This window comes from Salarias fasciatus, chromosome 15 (assembly GCF_902148845.1).
Source record: "Salarias fasciatus chromosome 15, fSalaFa1.1, whole genome shotgun sequence".
Classification (NCBI taxonomy): domain Eukaryota; kingdom Metazoa; phylum Chordata; class Actinopteri; order Blenniiformes; family Blenniidae; genus Salarias; species Salarias fasciatus.
In genome coordinates this window covers 4,118,439-4,140,683 of record NC_043759.1, presented here as the reverse complement: position 1 = coordinate 4,140,683, position 22,245 = coordinate 4,118,439, and the positions used below count along the sequence as shown (strand labels likewise).

The 22,245-nt window shown below is 44.5% G+C and overlaps 1 long non-coding RNA gene and 1 pseudogene across 1 annotated transcript; one reads left to right on the top strand and one right to left on the bottom strand.

Annotated features, from left to right (window-relative positions):
* The first annotated feature begins 2,571 nt into the window (after window positions 1-2,571).
* Window positions 2,572-7,011, top strand: LOC115402058 (NACHT, LRR and PYD domains-containing protein 12-like; annotated as a pseudogene).
* Window positions 7,012-14,308: 7,297 nt separating this feature from the next.
* LOC115402089 (uncharacterized) lies at window positions 14,309-20,437 on the bottom strand. The gene is made up of 3 exons (XR_003933079.1): window positions 20,425-20,437; window positions 17,013-17,017; window positions 14,309-14,395 (listed from the first exon to the last, which is right to left on the bottom strand). It is a non-coding gene; the product is annotated as an uncharacterized LOC115402089 (long non-coding RNA).
* Between the last annotated feature and the right edge of the window lie 1,808 nt (window positions 20,438-22,245).

Here is a 22,245-nt window from a genome sequence, read left to right as displayed (position 1 = left end):
GATCTGGCTGCTGCACGGCGACACAGTTTTCCTTGCTTTTGCTCCACGTCGTTTTTTTCAAACCCAAAGTAAGTCCAAACAACGGAACTACAGTTCTTTATAATACCAGCTGCTCTGCTCCCTCTTCTGTTGTCATCTCAGCCATTTTCACACCGAGAATGAGTCACAATGCAAACTTTTTGCTCCTCACGACACCGCAAAGCACACAGTTTGTTTTTAGCAACCTGACGCTAGTTAGCTGCAGCAGTGCAGTGCATACATACTTGCTTCCTATTGTCATTTCTGATTGGCCGATGGGCCGGAATGCGAGAATCGAACGTTTTGATTGGCGGATAGGTCTGTCACTCAAATGCCTCTATAAACCTCAGCCCTGTGCGGTTCGGTTACCGCAGCAGCTAAACCTCAATTTCGATGAGGTGTCGGTTAATCGTGCAGCCCTAAAGCAGACTCTCAGCTTCTTAGATCCATTCAGGTCCAGAGTGAAACAGTCCAACCTTCATCCAGCTTCCAGCCTTCACTGATGCTGAAGCTGTTTCTGCTGGAGATCCACATGAAGTCTGACTCTGCTTCACATGTTGTCCATCCTGGATTTACACTCACATCTCCATCTGTATAACTCCAGATGTTTCTCTGTTCCAGCTGCTGGAGGACAACATGGTGACTTTCATGAAGGAGGAGCTGAAGAAGATGAAGAAGCTCCTGAGTCCAGATTACCCAGAATGCTCAGAGAGTGAGAGAGAGGATGAGGATGAAAAGCAGAGGAGCAGCAGAGAGTCATTAGTGAGGATCACACTGGACTTCCTGAGGAGGATGAAGCAGGAGGAGCTGGCTGAGCGTCTGTGGAGCAGTAAGAGGATTTGATCTCATTTCACAGGATGGAGATGAAACAGAGAAATGCTTTCAGGTGGAAGAGAGACTGGAGAGCAGAGAGCAGGAACAGAGTCTAAAGATCAGAGTGCATTTCCAGATCAGACATAGAAACTTTCAGACAGAAGCAGCTTGAACAGGGGTCTGCAACCTTGACCACCAAAAGATCCATTTTTGTGACTTTCTGTCATTGAAGCTACATTTATTTACCTGTTTTATCTTTGTACAACGACCTTGAAAGGCACTTGGACATTAAATGTACTATTATTATGATTATTAGGGGGCCAAGCCACGGATGGCCAGGGAACGGCGTATGCGATGCATACGCCGTTCCCAGGACCAGCTATGCTGGGAACCCTATTGTAATTGAAAAGATTTTTATTATTTTATTATTATTATGCCCCTAAAAGTCCTGCTGCAGACCAAACCATACATGGGAGGGCGGTGCAATATGGTGGCTTGGTCCAAAACCTCGCCCCAACGGAGGACACAAAAAATCAAAAAAAGTTACAGCCCAAAACGTGTTTTGGGCTGTAACTCCCACGCTGTATGTCGCACATTTCAAAAACTGATATCCTCTCATTCCCTGAGTAGAACTGAATCTCTTGGGCTAGGCCACGCCCATTTCTGCCATGAGTTTTTATCGCGAGATTGCAAAAACTGAAAAACATATTTTTTCAAACTCCTCCTTGGGGTTTTGTCGGATCCACGCGAAACTTGGCAGATACAGTCTTCAGCTTGTTCTGACCTAAAGTTATCAAAAGAATCTTGCTCCAACAAAATACGTGCAAATGACCCTTGACTAAACTTTACTAGCTAATTGGCTGAACACAAACTTTTGCATATCTTGGTCATAATGAATGCTAGAAACACCAAACTTGAGGTCCTTGGTTGGCATGAAAGCCCAGAGTCCCTCGTGGCGAGCTTCTGCGGGCTTCAAGAAATCCGGGGTCCGAGTTACGTGGGAGGCTTGGCCCCCGATCAGCACTTCTTGCAGTTCCAGTTATTATTATTATCATTACTATTATTATGAGCCCATAAAATGAGTCTTATGAAGTTTCGAATTTAGTTTAGACGCACAAACTATCGATGAAGATTTAACCACAGTTCAGAGTAGGGAACATGTTGTTATACTGACCATCTTTTTGCACCTGATTTTAAAACTTTAGCTCCCCTTTTCAAGAATTTTGTGTTGACTATTTAGAAATGTTAGCTGTTTCAACCATTTTACCGCTTTTTAAGAAGTTTTTCATGCATTTTCCAACTGGCTTTAATTCTTGTCTTTTAGAAATTCTACAGATTACAGTTTTTCATGTGTTCCATCATTTTTACCCTATTTCTTGTGGTTTTAGATCATTTTCCCCTCTTTATTTGTACCTTTCTTTGAGCCCTTTGTTAACCAGGAGTCATAAAATCATGTTGAATCGTGCTGTGGCATAACAGTATGTGACACTATAATAAAGATAAGTTCAATGTTTAATCACATTTCACAATGTGAAAGCTTCATGGAGCCGCTACTGAGGCACTAAAGAGCCTCATGTAGCTCCAGAGCCGCAGATTGTAGACCCCTGAGCTAGACAGTCCAAAACAAGAGATGGAAAACAGTCCGAAGTCAGACCACAGATGGAAATGAACATTAGGAGTTGAGGAGCTCCACTGAAAGCAGCTGATATCAACCAGTACCGGGACCATGGGAAGCAGGAAGGGAAGCCAGCGAAAGGAGGAAAGAACACAACCAAAAGTCTATGTTGTCACTCATCAAAAATTGAGACAACAATGGTCTAATGTCTCTCCCTGAACTCTGCTGTTCATATCATGCAAACATTCACATCAGATCAGAGGCTGTTTGGTCTCTACTGAAGAGCTGGATGATCAGATGGACGAGAAACATCAACAACTTACTTTCATTTCCACATTCAATGTCAAACACACTGAACCCTTTATTTTTATTTCCAGGAAAATCTGATGGAGTCAGCCAACAGAAGCTGAAATGTGGCCTGAAGAAGAGGTTCCAGCGTGTGTTTGAGGGGATCGCTAAACCAGGAGAGTCCACCTTCCTGAACCAGATCTACACAGAGCTCCACATCACAGAGGGAGGGGCTGCAGAGGTCAATGAGGAACATGAGGTCAGACAGATTGAAACAGCATCCAGGACAGCAGACAGAGCAGAAACAATCATCAGACCAGGAGACATCTTTAAAGCCTCACCTGGAAGATCTCAACCAATCAGAACAGTGCTGACAAAGGGAGTGGCTGGCATTGGGAAAACAGTCCTGACTCAGAAGTTCACTCTGGACTGGGCTGAAGACAAAGACAACCAGGACATCCACTTCACATTTCCATTCACCTTCAGAGAGCTGAATGTGCTGAAGGAGAAGAAGTTCAGCTTGGTGGGACTTGTTCATCACTTCTTCACTGAAACCAAAGAAGCAGGAATCTGCAGCTTTGAAGACTTCCAGGTGGTCTTCATCTTGGACGGTCTGGATGAGTGTCGACTCCCTCTGGACTTCCAGCACACTGAGTTCCTGACTGAAGTTACAGAGTCCACCTCAGTGGATGTTCTGCTGACAAACCTCATCAGGGGGAAACTGCTTCCCTCTGCTCGCCTCTGGATCACCACACGACCTGCAGCAGCCAATCAGATCCCTGCTGACTGTGTGGACAGGGTGACAGAGGTCCGAGGGTTCACTGACCCCCAGAAGGAGGAGTACTTCAGGAGGAGGTTCAGAGAGGAGGAGCAGGCCAGCAGGATCATCTCCCACATCAAGACCTCCCGAAGCCTCCACATCATGTGCCACATCCCGGTCTTCTGCTGGATCACTGCTACAGTTCTGGAGGAGGTGTTGAAGAGCAGAGAGGGAGGAGAGCTGCCCAAGACCCTGACTCAGATGTACATCCACCACCTGGTGGTCCAGGCCAAAGTCAAGATGGTCAAGTTTGATGGAGGAGCTGCCACAGATCCACACTGGAGTCCAGAGAGCAGGGAGATGATGGAGTCTCTGGGAAAACTGGCTTTTGAGGAGATGCAGAAAGGAAACCTGATCTTCTATGAACCCGACCTGACAGAGTGTGGCATCGATCTCAGAGCAGCCTCAGTGTACTCAGGAATGTTCACACAGATCTTTAGAGAGGAGAGCGGCCTGTACCAGGACAAGGTGTTCTGCTTCATCCATCTGAGCCTTCAGGAGTTTCTGGCTGCTCTTCATGTCCATCAGACCTTCATCAAGTCTGGAATCAACCTGCTGGAAGAGACAACAACCATTCAGCAATCTTCACAACAGCTTCAACTCCACCATCTCCATCAGAGAGCAGTGGACGAGGCCTTGAAGAGTCCAAATGGACACCTGGACTTGTTCCTCCGCTTCCTCCTGGGTCTTTCACTGCCGACCAATCAGAGTCTCCTTCGAGGTTTGCTGACACAGACAGGAAGTAGCTCACAGACCAATCAGGAAACAGTCCAGTACATCAAGGAGAAGCTGAGTGAGAGTCTGTCTGCAGAGAGAAGCATCAATCTGTTCCACTGTCTGAATGAACTGAATGATGGTTCTCTGGTGGAGGAGATCCAACAGTCCCTGAGATCAGGATGTCTGTCCAAAGACAAACTGTCTCCTGCTCAGTGGTCAGCTCTGGTCTTCATCTTACTGTCATCAGAAGAAGATCTGAAGGAGTTTGACCTGAAGAAATACTCTGCTTCAGAGGAGGCTCTTCTGAAGCTGCTGCCAGTGGTCAAAGTCTCCAACAAAGCTCTGTACGTGGTTTATGAGCAAATATGTAGAACTGAGTCCATGAGAAACATTGATCTGGTTTTCATTGTTGGTTCTTCTTCAGGTTGAGCTGCTGTGGGCTGTCAGAGAGAAGCTGTGGAGCTCTGTCCTCAGTCCTCAGCTCTCAGTCCTCCAGTCTGACACATCTGGACCTGAGTAACAACGACCTGCAGGATTCAGGAGTGAAGCTACTGTCTTCTGGACTGGAGAGTCCTCACTGTAAACTGGAAGCTCTCAGGTCAGGATCCAGCTGCTGCTTGATCAGGTTGATGTTGGTGCAGATCATGTGGAGGATCTTCCTTCTTCCTGCTTGACTTGATGCCATGTTTGTGCCTCCAGTCTGTCAGGGTGTCTGGTCTCATAGGAAGGCTGTGCTTCTCTGGTCTCAGCTGTGAGCTCCAAGTCCTCCCATCTGAGAGAGCTGGACCTGAGCTACAACCATCCAGGAGACTCAGGAGTGAAGAAGCTGTTTGCTGCAGTGGAGGATCCACAGTGCAGTCTGGAGACTCTCAGGTATGGACACACAACAGGAATTCATCATGGAGACTGAAATTGTCCACAACAGTGGTCCTAAATAGGTGGACTGTGGTCCAGTTACTTCATCTGCCAGGATTTTTGCTGGCTGGAAAACCTGTCTCTTACTTGTCAAGTATTGTAGTTAGCTTGGTATGTTCACTATCTATTTTACTAACTTATTAATTCACTCAGTACTTTCTGTGTCCCTCTGACAAACTGAGGAGCTCTGCTTCATGCTGAACAGCAGTGAGGACTCATGTTGGAGAGAAAACCCTTCTGACTGTCTTTCTTCCTGCAGGGTGGACCATGGTGGAGAGCAGAGGTTAAAACCTGGTCTGAGGAAGTGTAAGTTTGACTGATGAGGACCAAACAGTGTCTGTCTGTCTTTCAATCAAAGGTTTTGATTCATTCAAACATTACTGAAATGAGAAGTCTGACAAAAAGTTTCCTCATTAAACTTTCTCTGAATGAACAACATGTCAGGAAGTCCAGAGAGAAGAAATCCATCACATGTGTTAGAGGATGATTTTTCTCTCTTTCTCTCCATCAGATTTCTCTCAACTTCAACTGGAAACACACTCAATGAGCAGAAAAATCAAACTGTCCAACAACAACAGGAAGGTCACACATGTGGAGGAAGAGCAGCTGTATCTTGATCATCCAGACAGATTTGATGACTGTCCTCAGCTGCTGTGCAGAAATATTCTGAGTGGTCGATGTTACTGGGAGGTTGAGTGGAGCGGAGATGTTTATATATCAGTGAGTTACAGAGGAATCAGGAGGAAAGGAGACAGTCAGGAGTGTGTGTTTGGAGGGAATGATCAGTCCTGGAGTCTGATCTGCTATGATCAAGGTTACTATGTCAGGCACAATGACAGAATAACACCCACCTCCTCCTCCTCCTCCTCCTCCTCCTCCTCCTCCTCCTCCTCCTCCTCCTCCTCTGGTAGAGTAGCAGTGTATGTGGACTGTCCTGCTGGCTCTCTGTCCTTCTTCAGAGTCTCCTCTGACTCTCTGATCCACCTCTACACCTTCAACACCACATTCACTCAACCTCTCTATGCTGGATTTGGATTCTGGTCCTCTGGTTCTTCAGTGAGTCTGTGTCCTCTGTAGGAAGGATGGTCTCTGTCTCTGACAGCAGTCCTGTCAGGACCAATCAGAGATCCAGAGAACATCAGTGGAGTTCAGCAGGGTTCACAGACGGAGCCTCCAACACTTTGTAAATATATGGTCAGTTTAAGTTTCAGGACGTTTTCTAACCTCCTCAAGTCTTTGTCAGCAACAACGGAGACGATGAGGAAAGGACTCTTCTGATCCCAGTATGATGTTTGTCTTCTGGTCCAGTCCAGCCGGTCCTGATTGGACCAGTCTGGTTTCAGCTGGACTTATTGAAGGAGAGTCTGACTGAGAGTCTGAGTCTGTCAGTCTGCTGAGAGGCTGGAAGTGAAGCTCTTTTTAATCCTGATGGACAAATGAAGCTTTCTGAAGCTCTGAAGCCTGGATAGAAGCTTTCCAACACTGATCTCTTTAGTGCCTCCTGGTGGCTAAAAGAATGAACAGCAGCTTGAATGAACTGCTCCATGATGGTTCCCCACGAGTTCAGTTCACTGCTTCTCTTTATGAACATGTCACCGTTCTGTTTGATCATTGTGATGATATGAACAAGTGTTTCTGAGGGGGAAAAAATTACCATTTATTGAATGATGAATCAGTAATCGACATGAATAAACTTGCCTGGATTTAACATGTGCCATCGTGTTATCTCCCTTTTGCTTGTGACTTCTTGATACCTGTGAACATATTGGACAGAAAAATGTTATTTATCATCATGTTCAACACACACTGGTTGTTCTGTGAGGTTCCTGTCTCATATCTGTCCTAAACTATGGGTCCTTATGAATTAGTGTTTCTGAAGGAACTCTGAACTTCCACCTTGATTTTTCTTTCCAATCCGTCCAGCAAAGTCTGTTGGAACCACATCCAGAGTCGGAGTGAGCCCTGTTCTAGTAGAACGCTTCAACATTCCCATCAACACTCCTGAAGCTGGAAGAGTTGAAGCTGTTCCAGCTCCAAAGGATGGACCCACATCAGATTAAATCCTCTGCTTTAAGAATGGAAGGTCACTCAAGGTCATCTGAATTCAAGCAGTTAAAAACACACGACTCAAACCAAGTACTCAATAAAACACACTCAAAGAAAGATTGGTTTTATTCACAATAGCAGTGTAACCAATATCGTTTATTGGAAAGTCTGCAGCTCATTAATATCATTTGAGTCCAGAAGCTCAGAGGATTTTCATATCAGTGTAGAACAGGTCATTTGCCCCAATGGAATTTTTATATTTTTTAAAATCTTTTTCTTTCTGAACAACATATATTAACGCAATAAAACAAATTTCCCCCACAAAATTAAAATATTGCATATCACTACAAAGTAAGCTCTTTGCAATGGAATGATCTGAAACATTTTGAATATCGACACATTTCTGAGGTTGATTTCACATCTTTTACCCCTTTATTAAAGGAGAATGACAACTGTCGAGGAAGGAGTTTTCTTCCCTCCGGTGCCGGGCTGGGCTCCCCTCCGATTGCTCCTCGTACCTTACAGATTCTTTCTTGGATCCCAAATAGAGTGCAGAAATAAAGAGTCCCAGTGCAGATTTCCAACGCTGATTACAATTTATTTGTGCAAAGCCTCGAGACAGAATTCTGGTCCTCTGTGTCCCTAGTCTGTCCTCCAGCAGCGCTCACCGACAGAGTCAGAGCAAAAGTGATGTCTAATCTAATGTGTGTGTATTTATGAAATCTTCCGCTCACAGACTGGGTGATATCTTCATTCTTCTGGGGTCACACATCCCTGGAGCTGGTTTGGGCTGGTTGGGCCTCTGCGTCTCTCGCACTGATGTGGATCCGGTGTTCCTCCTGTTGTCCAGCACAGCCGCTCTGCCTGATCAGGAGTTGTCTTTCTGCACAGAGATACTCAAAGATTCCTTGCATGAACATTAGCGTATGTCTGTTCAGGAGAGCAAGATTATGAGTCACAAGCTGCATTTCTCCATAATATTAAATAGGTCAGAAGACAGTAGAATAGTAATAGAAGTTGTAAATTTCCACAATTCCCCCTTAGGTCAATAAAGCCAATATTAAATAGAAGAGGAAATCGTATGACAGAACATAGTGTATTTGTAAAACGAAACAGTAAAATTTCACAAGGGTTGTTGTATTTTATTTCTTATTCTTTATTTTTTTTACATCAGTGTGGTTTAGTACCAATTTCATTAAGGTTTTTTTTTTCATTTTCTTTACAACAATTGTGAACCTTTTATTGTAGGACTTGTATTAATAAAGAAAGGATTTTGAAATGTCTGTGTTGAAAGTTGTTTTGGTCTTCATATAATCTGTGCAACAAAATAATACTAAAGTCAACCAGACCCTGCAAATGCAACGACTGCAGTTGTAAGATTTGGCTGCAGGATGATAAATGATGTAATGTGTGGAAAAAACAAGGAAATGCTGTAAACCACGCCCATTTCTCACTTTGTTGACAGCAGTTTAATCTTATCCTGGGTCGTTAGCCTGCTGTGGAGCAGCCAGCTGCAGAGAATAAATCACCACGGTGACTGGTCCGGGATCAACTTGACCAGCTTTTGTGCAATCGACTTGAGGCTAACTTCGTCCAGGATAACCACAAGATCACCACAGGATAACCACAGTTTGCCGGCTTAATCCCTTATCCTGGTTTTGTGCAATACCCCCCTGGGTTTGTGTTTACTTAAGTGTTGTTGTTGTAGTTTCAGCACCAGGGACAGTACTGTATGTACTCTCTATTTGTTTGTTAACATGTGAACGTGGGTGTCTGTTTGTGTGAGACTGTATGTGCATGCGTACCTATGTGAATCTGTGCATGTGAGGTACAGAAAGAATGTTTGCACTAAATGTTTGTAGATCTTTCAGCACAAAGGACAGTACCACATTTACATTCTGTATGAGTGCGTGCATGCGTGCATGCACGCGTCTGTATCTGAATGTCTGTGTTGGGGGGGGCAATGTGTTTAGTAAACATGTGGATGTTGTTTCAGCACCGTGGACAGTGTCGTATTTACTCCGTCTGTTTATGTGTGAGTGTGTTTCCTGTTGGAGGCACTCAGCTCAGAAGGCTGTGAGGGAGCATTGTGTGCAAACTGATGGGAGAAAGAGCTCGGAAACTGAAGCTTGTTCCTAACAAGGGACAGGAGCCGCTGAGCTTCCAGTTCTCTGTTATGTTTGCAGCTTTCCTGGACTTGCTGTGAACTATGGACTGGTTAAGTGATGAAATGTCATGCAGTCTTTACAATGTGGGGATCAATGTACTGATAAAAATGTGGAGCAGTTCAGCAAAGTTTAAAGCTGAAAAGTTGTTTGATTTTTGTGATTTTTTCACTTTGATTTAAAGCTGATCAAGTTCGTCAAGGTAAAATGCTTGTTTAACAGTCCGTTAGAATATAGACATCTTCTGGGTGTTTAATCCTGATTTCCAAGATAAATTTTCAGATTTTCAGATACTTTTCAAAACTATCTTCTGGATTATATTGATTATTGATTCTTGATTTGTTTTTTCCTGAACACTATATTTTTACATTTTAAGGTTTTTCACCCATTTGCCCATAATGACTTCAAAATAAGAGAAGGAAAAAGACTCATTTGAGCCTCACAGGAGGGAGGAGAACTTGACAATTAGTAATATAAAGTTAGACGTATTAAAATCTTCTCAGTCGTTGCAGTTGCTGGGTATTTCTGATCATCACTGTGTGGAAGTGCTCTGATATTTTTAGTGGTTTGTCTTGAACACGGAGCTGCAGGTGTTACCAGGTAAAGTGTCCTCCAGAGCTGCAGTGACAGTGTTGAAGGTTCCTCCCAGAACCACAGCGTGCTGCGTGGGGGGGTGAGGATTATCAGAGGAGACCACGGCCCCCCATTATGAGACAGAGGTCTGGAACCTTCAGGACCAAAAGACACATTCTGATGAATTTCCACCCAATCAAATTTACCTGGAGCCACAAAACATGTTGAACCTTTAAAATGAGGCGAACGCAGCTGATAAAGTTTCATATATAAAGACATTCATTCATTCATTCATTCATTCATATATAGTTATGATTCACACACACACAAAAAAAAACTGCGTCTGATGCTACATTTATCACATTTCAATAGTGATTGTGGAAAATTTAATGAAACCTTCAGGGAGACACTTGAGGAGCTATACAGCCATATGTGGCTCCAGAGCCACAGGTTGAACAACACTGTCATAGGAGAAAATGTCTTACACCAAATAAAAAGTCAGATTTTGTTTTCAAACTCCATGTTGACTTTCAGTCATGGAACACAACACTCCTGTCAAAAACTACTCAGCATTAATGAATTTTAAACCTGTAGGTGTTTTATTTAGTCATCAATCCTGGATAAAATATGTTCAAAACACATTTCTGAGACGAACAATGGAAGGAAAAAAATAAACCAAGACAGTTTGTTTTGTAACCAAGTGAGGTTAGTTAAAGCAGGAAGTTATTAGAGTGCAGTGGGAGTGTGTGTAAAGGGATAATGCTTCTTGTTTTTCATGAGAAAACATTTTCATTCAGGTCACGTGAAGTCAGACCAGGATCTGTTGCTCATGTCCTGTTCTCCAGTCTAAACCTGGAGCTCTACTTCCCCTCCTTTCCAACCAACGTGACATGTTCAATTTTAATGGATGCAGTTTGTGTTCTGGTTTCACATAAGCGTCACTCTGACACAACATATGTGTGACGACACATTACAAACACTCTCATTTTATGATCAGGCTGACCAGTGGTGGTGAGAATGTCTCTGCAGACTGATCTTTAGCCCGCTATTGTCCAGTGTCAAATATTAAAATATATCTAAATTTGTAAATAAATAGGTTAGAAAAGATTAAAACAGTGATTTGAATGTGTATTTTCTGTTTCTTACAGTGTGTTTGAATGGTTACAATGTTTTAATGTATTTCATTTATTTTGTGAAAGGAATGTTATTTTTGAGTGATTTTCCTGCAGAGGTGTATGAGGTGTGTGTTCAGCTCCAGGCTGATTGCTGCACCTGCCTGATGTGTGTGAAAGGGGAGAGACACAGAGAGCAGAGGAGGACAGAGCAGGTTGGAGACGGTTGTCCAAGCAGTCTGGAGGCAGTGGACAGAAAGCAGTGATTGACTTGGTGTCTGCAGATTGTGGGACAGACCGTCAGAACCAGACAGTTTATCAGCTCTGACAAAGAGTTGAAGTTACCAAGTGTTTTTCTGAAGCTTTACTGAAAGAGACCTCAAAATAGCTTTAGTTTAATAATTTCACAATTTGATGACTCTTTGCTCAACCAATATGTGTGTGTGTGTGTGTGTTTTCCCCTTGTAGCAGCGTTGCATGGACACATGGCACATTCACACATCTTATCCAGGCTGTAATTTCAGTAAATGAAAGTAAAATACAGAATTCCCTTATCCTGTGTGAACACACTACAAGTAACACCTAGATATTTCATGAGTTACCAGAAATCCACAGGTAGTGATAATCTCTTGCAAACAGAACTTTAGACACATTATTGTTCTGTTCATCGTGACTCATGTTGCCCCAACAGAAGCAAATATTTCATCTGGGTCTTCTGCTGAAATGTTTCTGGCTCCGCCTCCTCTCATGTTGAATAAACAACCAGAACACATGATTTCTGGGAAAAGCCTCCCTCCCCTCATGTCTCCTCCTCTGGGTGTGTCAGAGGAGAAAACACTTCGTCTTGATCTGAGAGCAGGACTGAGAGGAACACAGAGCAGCTTCTTCTCTCCTCAAGTTTCTTCACACATGGAAAAGAGTCTGTAAGAAGACGTGAAGAGAGTTCAGGTGAGAATCTGTCAGCTCTTTAGAAGCTCCACAACAGACCAGGAGACTTTTTAACTTCTCTGTTTCTCTTTTATTCACACCATCACAAACCTGACAGCTGCTTTCTTCTGATTCACAGAATCAGACAGAAATTTAAATCAACATTTAACACGAGTTAAAAATCGGTTTCTTCACTTGTTGCTGTGACTGAAAAAACAACGATTACTACTTTCGGTTTCACAGTGGGCGGGGCTTCAGTCCTACTTCACTCTGGCTCATACTGGTGTCAGTCTTCAGTGTACATAACAAGCGATAGCATGCCCAAAGCTAGAAAGTATAGCCTTTTGTCCAAAACATGTCTTGAAATAAGCAAATAATCCAGAATTAGACGCGCCACCACGCGCGCACGCGGCGCGTCTCTCCGCATGCGCGTCCGATAATAATCCATTTTTTTATCAGATACTTTCATCCAGACCTCTCTCACTCGCGCTGAGGATATCCAATATGGCGACTGAACGGTTTCCGTTGCTTATTCATCATATTTCAACTGTAAACAGCGTGGTGTGAGCGGCGGAGGAACAGTGAGCACGAAGAGATGAGTCGAAGTTGAGTGGTCCACTTCTTTTTTATTTTCTCGTGCAAAAATCAAAGATAAAGTTCAGAAGTGCCAAAAGTGCAAAAAGGTGCATTGGAGGATTTCCGGAGTCGGGCTGCAGCTCACAGCTCACAGCTGCCGCCAACACAATCACAGGTCTCCCTCTACTGAGGGTCTTCGGGCCCTTAAGTACACCCAGCTTAATAGGCTAAAACCATAAAAACTCCAGGACGTATAAAACATAATATCAGATCTCTAAAACTATGTTAAAATCCTCCACTATAAACTCATAATATTAACCTAACGAAAACAAAACCCATACTTAAGGATAAACTAACGACCCCAAATAAATACATGAAATCCTAAACCATATCTAAAATCCGTGAAACCACCCCCCATCCATTTCCACTCTTGGTCCAGCCCAGAACTTTCTTTAGTGGTGTCTGTCCCCCGGGGAATCTTTTGGCTGGACACCACTCCTGGACACAAGAGCGGAAAGGTGAGTTAAAATCACACACACACTTCACCACATTCACACACCCAACACCTTCTCCACACTCACTGCATGCATGACAACACCGAAAAGAAAAGCTAATTAAAACCAAGCACATATATTGCACGTTTCCAATTTCATTTGTCATTTGTTTGTCTTGCAGGTCCGCCGCCACGCCCGACCAGACCCACAGACAAACGGTTTCCAATAAATAAATAAATAATTTAAAATGACAATCGTTGTGCAAATTATTCTTAATGTGCAAATTAGCCTTCTTTAAAGTGCTGTGTGCATTAGTGCAATGTGAATGATAGAAAAAAGTGTCTGTGTGCAAAGTGCAGTGCATTTCACCAGTGACGAACGCCCTGTTCGTCACATCAACCAATCAAGTGACTTATCCCTCCCTCCAACGGCTAACCAGCCAACCGCTGCCGAGACTGATGGACCCACGTCGTCGGTCGTCATCGCTCGTCATCATTGAATTCTGAGCCAATCACTTCGGTGGAAACGTTTGACTGACAGGGCTGGTAGCCAATGAGCTTGCTGAATGGCTGGCTGGCCCGCTAGCGGGGTTTTGACTTCTCAGACATCTGCTGAGGGATGCACCTGCTGTCTATCCCTGCTCCTCTCAATCTGAGGGCCTTATCCCACACTGAAGCCTATCTGAAGTGATTTTTTGAGAACTTTGAGTTTTTGGAGTGAAAATAATGTAAAAACGGGCCAAAAAAAAACATATACCATTGTACAGAGGGCATCCAGAGGGTATACAGAGGATGTCCAAAATTGACCCCGCCGGGGCATAGCAGTACAAATACATGTGTGAAACACTCATTTCTTGTAGTACTGCTCTGACATTTTGAACTGAACTATGTAAGACCCCAGGCTTTAGCAAAATTGTGTTTTCAAGCTATTTCAGTGATTCCACACTTATTTCCAGGTGTTTTATGAGGGAAACAAAATTCAAGCGAGAATGAAATTCATCCTAATTCAGTGTGCTGCAACATAAATATGTGCCAGTAGCACCAAGAGTAATTCTGACTGCACTGGGTGAAAATACAGGTTGTCAGCTTTCAAATGAGACCCCAACCATGCATGTACTCCAAACAGTTCAAGAACAGCATTCAGTTTACTTTGGGTACGTCTTTAGTTGAACTTTTAGGCGAAAATGGCCCCGAGCTTAAAGGGTTAAACTGAATACGGAATGTAACAGGGAGCCAGTGGAGGGATTTTAACACGGGTGTAATGTGGGACCTCCTGTTGGTGCTGGTCAGCAGCCTCGCAGCAGAGTTTTGGACATACTGGAGATCCTTAAGTATGGGTTTTATTTTCGTTAGGTCAATGCGGTCTTCTGCGCCCCCGTTTCCTGGATGTGGGGTTTGGTGTTCCCTTGCCTTCCGGGGGCTCTTCCACAGGACATGACGGTTGGATGACGTGGGAAGGTGAGTGTGTTTGGGTTAAGGTGGACTCCGTGTGTGTGTGTGGCCTGGATCTCGGGGTGCGTGGCTGGAGCGCTGGGGGGTGTACTGGCCTGGGGTGGGTAGCCGCCCGTGTGGGCCGGTTCTCCCGGGTGGGTCATGGCCTTCCGCCTGTGTGGGGGGTTGGCTCTTGGGCCTTGGGCTCTTGGCTCTGCCCGCCCCGGGCGTCCGGTGCCCAGGGTGGACCGACTCCTGCCGGTCGTGGCTCCGCGGCCCCGGGACCGCCGGGGTCCCCGGCCGGGGCTTTCCTCTGCCCCATTTCTGAACCGGAGCGTGGGCGTCTGCCTGGGGGAGCGGCTTGGCTCTCTGATGTGAAGCGTGCCTACATGGGCATCGGAGCACAGCACAGTGCAGAGCGGTGCTCACGGGCGCCTATGCAAACAGTCGGCCCTGATTGCACTAATAATAAAAACATTAAACAAAACAAAAAAAACAAAACAAATAAAAAAAACAGCGCAGGCAGGTAAAACAACACTTTTTTTTTTCCTACACACTGAAACATAGATTGGAACAAAGTGTCGGTAACTCTAAACATTAAACAAATGAAGTATAGTCCAAATGACCAGAACCAAACCCACTTCTAACAAACGGGCTAAAGCATGTCATTTATTTATATCTATCATCTCTGCAGATAAGCTCACATTTTTGGCTTAACAATTTCTCACATTATCTGCTCAAATTAAATGAAATAGGCTTAATTGCACTATGTGGGGTCCGTTTCGCAGCGCAACATCCATGCAAAAACAAACATTAAACTAAATAGAATTAGCCTTTTAGATAAATAAAAATAATAATGTAATAATAACCTAAAATATTACAATTAAACGACATAAAAGTCAGCATTAAAAATGAGAAATGAGTAACAGAACCGTCTTTTATTAGCCCAATTCTCTGGCTACTGACCCGTTTAAGGTAGAAAGCCATGTTGTTGTGAAGTGATATGAAAGGACACAACTTGCATTTGACTGTTTTTTTGGATCATCTTTGCCTTGGTCTGAAGTTCTGTTTTTTTTCCCCGACATTGTGAGCCTTTTAAAGTTAAGCCAAATCACCACCAAGACGCTGCTCTGTGACGGAGCTCTGCGCAAATTCGGATTGTGCCACTCACCATGGTGGTTCATTCACAAACACTAAATAGATAGAATATTGAATAAAAGTACAAGTAAATTTTTCCACAGTATATTTGATAGGCTAACATGTATATTAAATAGGATTTATATCATGTTTATTTGGAAAAAAACAAGCAATTCTATGTAGAATCAGTCATTCAGCACCTCCATACAGCTGTAATGGAATGGTCCTCCTTTAATAACCACATTTTTTCGATGCTTCGACTGCTTGATTGGCAGTCGAATCAGGCCCCTTCGAACAAATCATCGAATCCTCGACTATCTGAGGACACCCCTAATATGTATATACGTGTATGTATATATATATATATATATATATATGTATGGTTCTGTCAGTTTTGGTGTTGGTTGTCGGCTCTGTTTTGGTGTTGCCTAGAGTGGGGTTTGGGATTGTTCTTGGTTACATGTGGTGCATCGACAACACTGTTTTGTATTGTGAATTTGTACATAGGTTGTGCCCCCCCCCCCCCCCCCCCCCTTTATCTTTCTCTCTTTCATGAGAGAAAGATAAAGGGGGGCAAGATAAGGGGGGCAAGATAAAGGGGTCCATCCGGCATGGCTGCCGGACGCCAGCTTTAAATAAAGGCAGCCGCAGGAGGAGATTCAGTGTCGTCCTGCTGCTAACATGAAAATCTGTTCGGATAGTAAAACGCTACAATCATACAATATTGCAAGACCCAGCTGCCGAACAGGACAAGGGTAAATAAAAAAAAAAAAGGATGTCACTGGACACTTTCAGCAGGGCAGTCTCTGTAGAATGGTGTTTACGAAACCCTGACTGAAAAATGTCATAGATGTCATACTCTTGTAAAAAAGATGTGAGCTGTGTCGCCACCACCTTTTCTAACAATTTGGACAAATAGGGGAGTTTAGATATCGAGTTTAATCATGGATGACGTATGTGCGCGCTACTACATGAGTGAACGTGACCACGTCGCAGTCCAACGAAATAAATTAGAACAACTGAATGTGAATTACAATTGATTTGATGCATTTTAATTTTAAATGATGTATTTTTGTGGTAATATTTGTTTACAAACATTTTGACTTGAAGGAGAACTAGGCAAGATTTGCTTTACACTCCCCCTACTGGTCTCCTGTGAAAGCTCACTGTCGTAAATGTTCTCCACATCACCCCCCCTCCCCCACCCCCGCCCCCGTGCAGAGAGCGTCCCACTCCCGTTTTCTTGTTTTCCGCTCGTTAGACAAAGTTTTTTTTCTGTCTCTTTGGTTCTGCCATCCGTGAGCACCTAAGGGTGGCATTGCTGACACTAGCGAGGGTTTCATGTTTGTTTTACGTGACTTTATACTTGTACTCCCGTATGAGTGCCGTAAAGCAGGTTTGTTCTCGCGAGATGTAGTCGGGTCCGCTCCTCTGAAAGTTACAAGTGCTGTTTTCAGGACACAGACCCTGGGGGCAATAGACGGACAGGTGAATCACCGTGACAAGTCTTTGTTTACCCCCACAGGGATTCTGAAAAACATTTATTGAGGTAAAAAAGTTGCATAGTTCTGCTTTAATTTTCAGAGAATATATATATTTCTGTGATTCCCCCGCATACCACTAGAGGGAGCTCACGTGCCACCAGTGGTACGCGTACCACAGTTTGAGAACCAAGGTTCTGGACAGGCTGTTTGAGCTGCCTGTATTTTTAGCTCTTCAAACTGATTGTGTCTATTTTTCAACTCTGAATATCTTTGTACACACTGATAGGTCTGAATACATTCATCAATTTTTTAAATTAGCTGATTTTTTTTTTTTTGACACATTTGAAAACCTAATTCCAAACAACTTTTGAAGATTGTGGTGACTTTCTTTTACTCACTTACAGCTCTTACTCACGACAGACAGACTGGCACACACACGTCCGCACGCGCGTGCTTCCCTGAATGATCACGTGTTTCTCAGCATCCCCTACCTTGGCAGCAGCGGCACTGTTGAACTTGCTGCGTCTGTTTTGAACTGTGTGGGCTGATTTCCTGTCAGACCTGGCAACCCGTTGCGTTTGCATTTCCGCACCAGAGCAGCGCTGCATCTCCTTTCAAAACACTTCCTGTTCCACTGGTGGAGAGAAGTGCGCGCCTTCACTTCACAGCTTTCTTCTCTTTTTCATCGCGACTCTGATATAAAGCCGCCGTTCTAACTGCAGAGGTCAGAGAGATATCTCTCTGCCTCTCGGATTTCTGCTCCATCTGACTGGTCCAGAGGACAAACGGTGAGTTTTAATGGCCTCTCTGTCTCCTTGTGTCACGATGTTCAGCTACTTTTAGAGTCATTCAGAGCTGGAAACTGGACGATGGACTGATTTCAGGCTTGACATTTGCTCTGAATTTCCCTGCTTGGTTTATTTATCTCTATTTTCTCGCTGAGAACTGAGGCTCGTGTTGAAAGTGAAAGTAAAAAAGTGATTGAAGTCCTTCAGTTATTTTTCTCTCTTTCCTCAGAATGATTTCAGTCTCTGGTTTGTTCTTGTCAGCTCCTCAACTCCCCAGTGGCAGAGCCTGAAACAGAGTTCAGTCACTTTCTGATCCAAACCATTGACTGTTGAGAAAAAGGGATGAAACTTCACCCATAGCAGGGGGCGGGGCCAAAGATATCATGACATCCTGACGCAGCTGGAGGTCATGTGCCTTAGCGGCGGCCATCTTGCTGAGGTCCCTCTGGCCCCACAGCCATGAAATCTGCAGGAGAACCACATGTTTTCACCATGAAAGTGATCAGAGGGGGGGCTAGATGTGGCTGGTGGGGTGAACCTAGTCCAATGTAGTCTAGAGAGGTCAAGTTCTAGTGGATTTAGATCTGGACCTGGTCCAATGTGCTCTACAAATGAAGAATACAGTCACATCCGCTCCTTTCTTCATTTTCTCCAACAGAATAAAGGTCAGACTCTTTCAACATTGGCTCCTGACTGAACTTTGTCTCGCCTCAAATGTGGAACATGTTTTATCAATCTGTGGAACAGAAAATGGACAAACAGCAGGTGAAATGATGTTTCCCAGAAACACTGGAGCAGTAGAATTTAGTCTTTATTAGTAGAGCTGCTCCACTCAGAATGAAGTCACTGGATTTGAACTGAAAGTTGATGTTGTGTTATTGTTATCTCTATGTGTGTGTGTGTGTGTGTGTGTGTGTGTGTGTGTGTGTGTGTGTGTGTGTGTGTGTGTGTGTGTGTGTGTGCGCGCGTGCGCGCGCTGTCTCAGTGACTGAAGATGTCAGATGTGGATGAAGAGGAGGGCAGGTCAGGTGTGGACAGGTAAGAGCCGTCAGGCGTTCTCTTCAGTGTTTCTTCCTGCCACCACAGAGTGAACTGACTCTTCTAATGTTGCCGTCATGTGTGGAAGGTGTGTGAACCTTCCTCTCCAGGTTGGACATGTACGTCTCACATGTTGAATGAATGTGTGTAAACTGTCAGAACCTCCTGATCTGTCAAGGAGCCAACAGAACATTTGGACCTGCTGTCAAACTCCTGATTGGGCAGTGTGGGTGTGACCTTTGACCTCTGCCATGTTCATCTCTTCATAAACAACTGGGTTTACAGTGAACTGACTGAACCATTCAAGCTGTTTCTAAATCCTCTGATTTCTCTCTAAGGTTGTCTCTGAAGAGTGACTGGTCCAAAGGTCATGTACCAGACTTCAGTGTTGAACCTGGACCTTCAGACACAAAGTAAGAAACTTTTTTCTTTCATTTCCGTTAAAGGCAGACTGAGAGACGTTGAGCTCACGTTCAGATTCAGCTCCAGTATTTGAAGCTGGATCTTTGTGTCTTTCCTGTGTTGTGTTGCTCAGAGGAAATGTTGCTTGGTGTCCACAGAAAGAGGAAGAGGAGGAGTGATGTTTGTGAGGAGCAGCCAGAAAGATCCAGAAGCAGAGCTGCACCAAGTAAGAGTGGACATGTGTCTGCTGAGGAACTGGGACTGGTTGTTGTGTTGTAGAGACATGAGAGCTGGGGGCTATTGCACAAAACCAGGATAAGGGATTAAGCCGGCAAACTGTTGTTATCCTGTGGCGATCTTGTGGTTATACTGGACGAAATTAGCCTCAAGTCGATTGCACAAAAGCTGGCCAAGTTTATCCCGGACCAGTCACCGTGGTGATTTATTCTCTGAAGCTAACCTGCTCCACAGCAGGCTAACTACCCAGGATAAGATTAAACTGCTGTCAACAATGTGAGAAATGGGCGTGGTTTACAGCATTTCCTGGATTTTTCTACACATTACATCATTTAATCATCCTGCAGCCAAATCTTACCGCTGTAGTCGCTGCATCTGCAACTACGTCTGGTTGACTTTAGTATTATGTTGTTGCTGAGATTATATGAAGACCAAAATAACTTTCAACACAGACGTTTCAGAATCCTTTCTTTATTAATACAAGTCCTACAATAAAAGGTTCACAATTATTGTAAATACAATGGGAAAAAAAACCTTGATGAAATTGGTACTAAACCACACTGATGTAAAAAATAAAGAATAAAAAATAAAAGAAAAGAACCCTGAAGCTACACAATGAGTAAAATGAGAAACAAAGGAAAAATAAATGTCTCACACCACTGAAATGGACACAGTATAACAGACAGCATCATTTTGTCTTAACTGTCTCCTGAAAATAGGAAAATCACCTTATTTCAGGACTCCACCTTTAGGAGTGAAAGGGTCCCACATCATTCTGACTCCACTTTTTTAACGGCTAAAATCCGACAGAAATTCTTTCTCAGAAGACAACAAATTTATCACTTCATGTGATAATTGCTCTTTGGGCGACACTTAAGTAACTTACCAGACTGCAGAATATTTTTATGTCTGGTTTTCACCTGCTACAGGTTCTTTTCTGGCCTACAGGTTTGTTCTTCATGACAGATGAGGGATGAAACAGAACACAGCATGAGGACAATTGATTCAATGAGATAGCACGGACACAGAGTTGAAATATTCTTGAATAAATATCCTAAATATTGGCAAAATGCTGTTTCACCCGTGTATTTCCTGTATTTTATAATTATCATTTTTGTATGACCATAATCATGGATCACATGCAGAATTAGGCCATTTCTTGTGTCTGATCTGAGCGTCACTATTTCACTTTAATAAAGCTGCGGCCTGCATGCAGTACTTGTCCTTACCATTGAAGCGTGGGGGCGCTATGCCTTAAACGTCACTTAAAGCAGACGTACAGGCTGTAATATATGGAGTGAAATTAATGGACGTGTTTTGTGTAAAGTCCTTGCTCTGGGGCGCCCCCTTTTGAAGTGAGCCCCCCCGACAGCCGCGGTATAGTCCGCACACTGCTGCTCATCCCGTGTGAAGTAAGATGCTCGTCCTTGTTCCATTTTCAATCTGTGACTCTGTGATCGATGTCGTGGTCTTCTGAAGAACGCTGTGAACGCGCACTTATCCTGATGCTCCACACCTGGCTTGAGTAAGCCGCGTCTTTTCATCCTGGCTCGGTAAACGTGCAACCGATTAATCCGAGAAAACACCGACTAGGCTGACTCAAGCCGCGCATTTTCATTTATCCTGGATGTATTTATCCGACTTTTGTGCAATAGCCCCCTGGTTGTTTGTGTGCAGTCTGACTGTTGTTGTTGTCTCTGAGCAGGTGTGGGTCTGCAGCAGCTTCTAGAAGAACATAAGAAGAGTGTGAGGAGGAGATGTGAACGTGTGACTGAAGGAAGTGATGAAGCAGGAGGAGGAAGCCTCCTCAACAGGATCTACACTGAGCTCCACATCACAGAGGAACACAGTGAGGAGCTTCAGAGGGAACCTGAGCTGAAGCTTCTGGAGACAGCTTCCAGGAAGAAGAGCCTCCGTCACTCTGCCATCAGGGAGGAGAGCCTCCGTCACTCTGCCATCAGGGAGGAGAGCCTCCGTCACTCTGCCATCAGGGAGGAGAGCCTCCGTCACTCTGCCATCAGGAAGGAGAGCCTCCGTCACTCTGCCATCAGGAAGAAGAGCCTCCGTCACTCTGCCATCAGGGTTCAGGACATCTTCAAAGCCTCAGCCCAGCAGCACACACACATCCGAGTGGTTGTGACCAGCGGCGTGGCCGGCAGTGGAAAAACCTTCTCGGTGCACAAGTTCACTCTGGACTGGGCCGAGGGCCTGGAGAACCAGGATGTGGGGGTGCTGGTGGTGCTCTCCTTCAGGGAGCTGAACCTGCTGGGAGAGCGGCCGTACAGCCTCCTCTCGCTGCTGGCTGTTTTCCATCCCACGCTCCAGAAGCTGACGGCAGAGGAGCTGGCTGTCTGCAAGCTGCTCTTCATCTTTGACGGTCTGGATGAAAGCAGACTTTCTCTGGACTTCAGCAGCAGCCGGCGGCTGCTTGGCGTCTCCCAGCAGTCTTCAGTCGGCGAGCTGCTCACTAACCTCATCCGGGGGGATCTGCTGCCCTCGGCTCGGGTCTGGATCACTTCCCGACCGGCAGCGGTCCATCAGATCCCTCCAACATGTGTGGACAGACTGACAGAAGTGCGAGGCTTCACTGACGCCCAGAAGGAGGAGTACTTCAGGAGGAGGCTGAGTGATGAGGAGCTGAGCAGCAGGA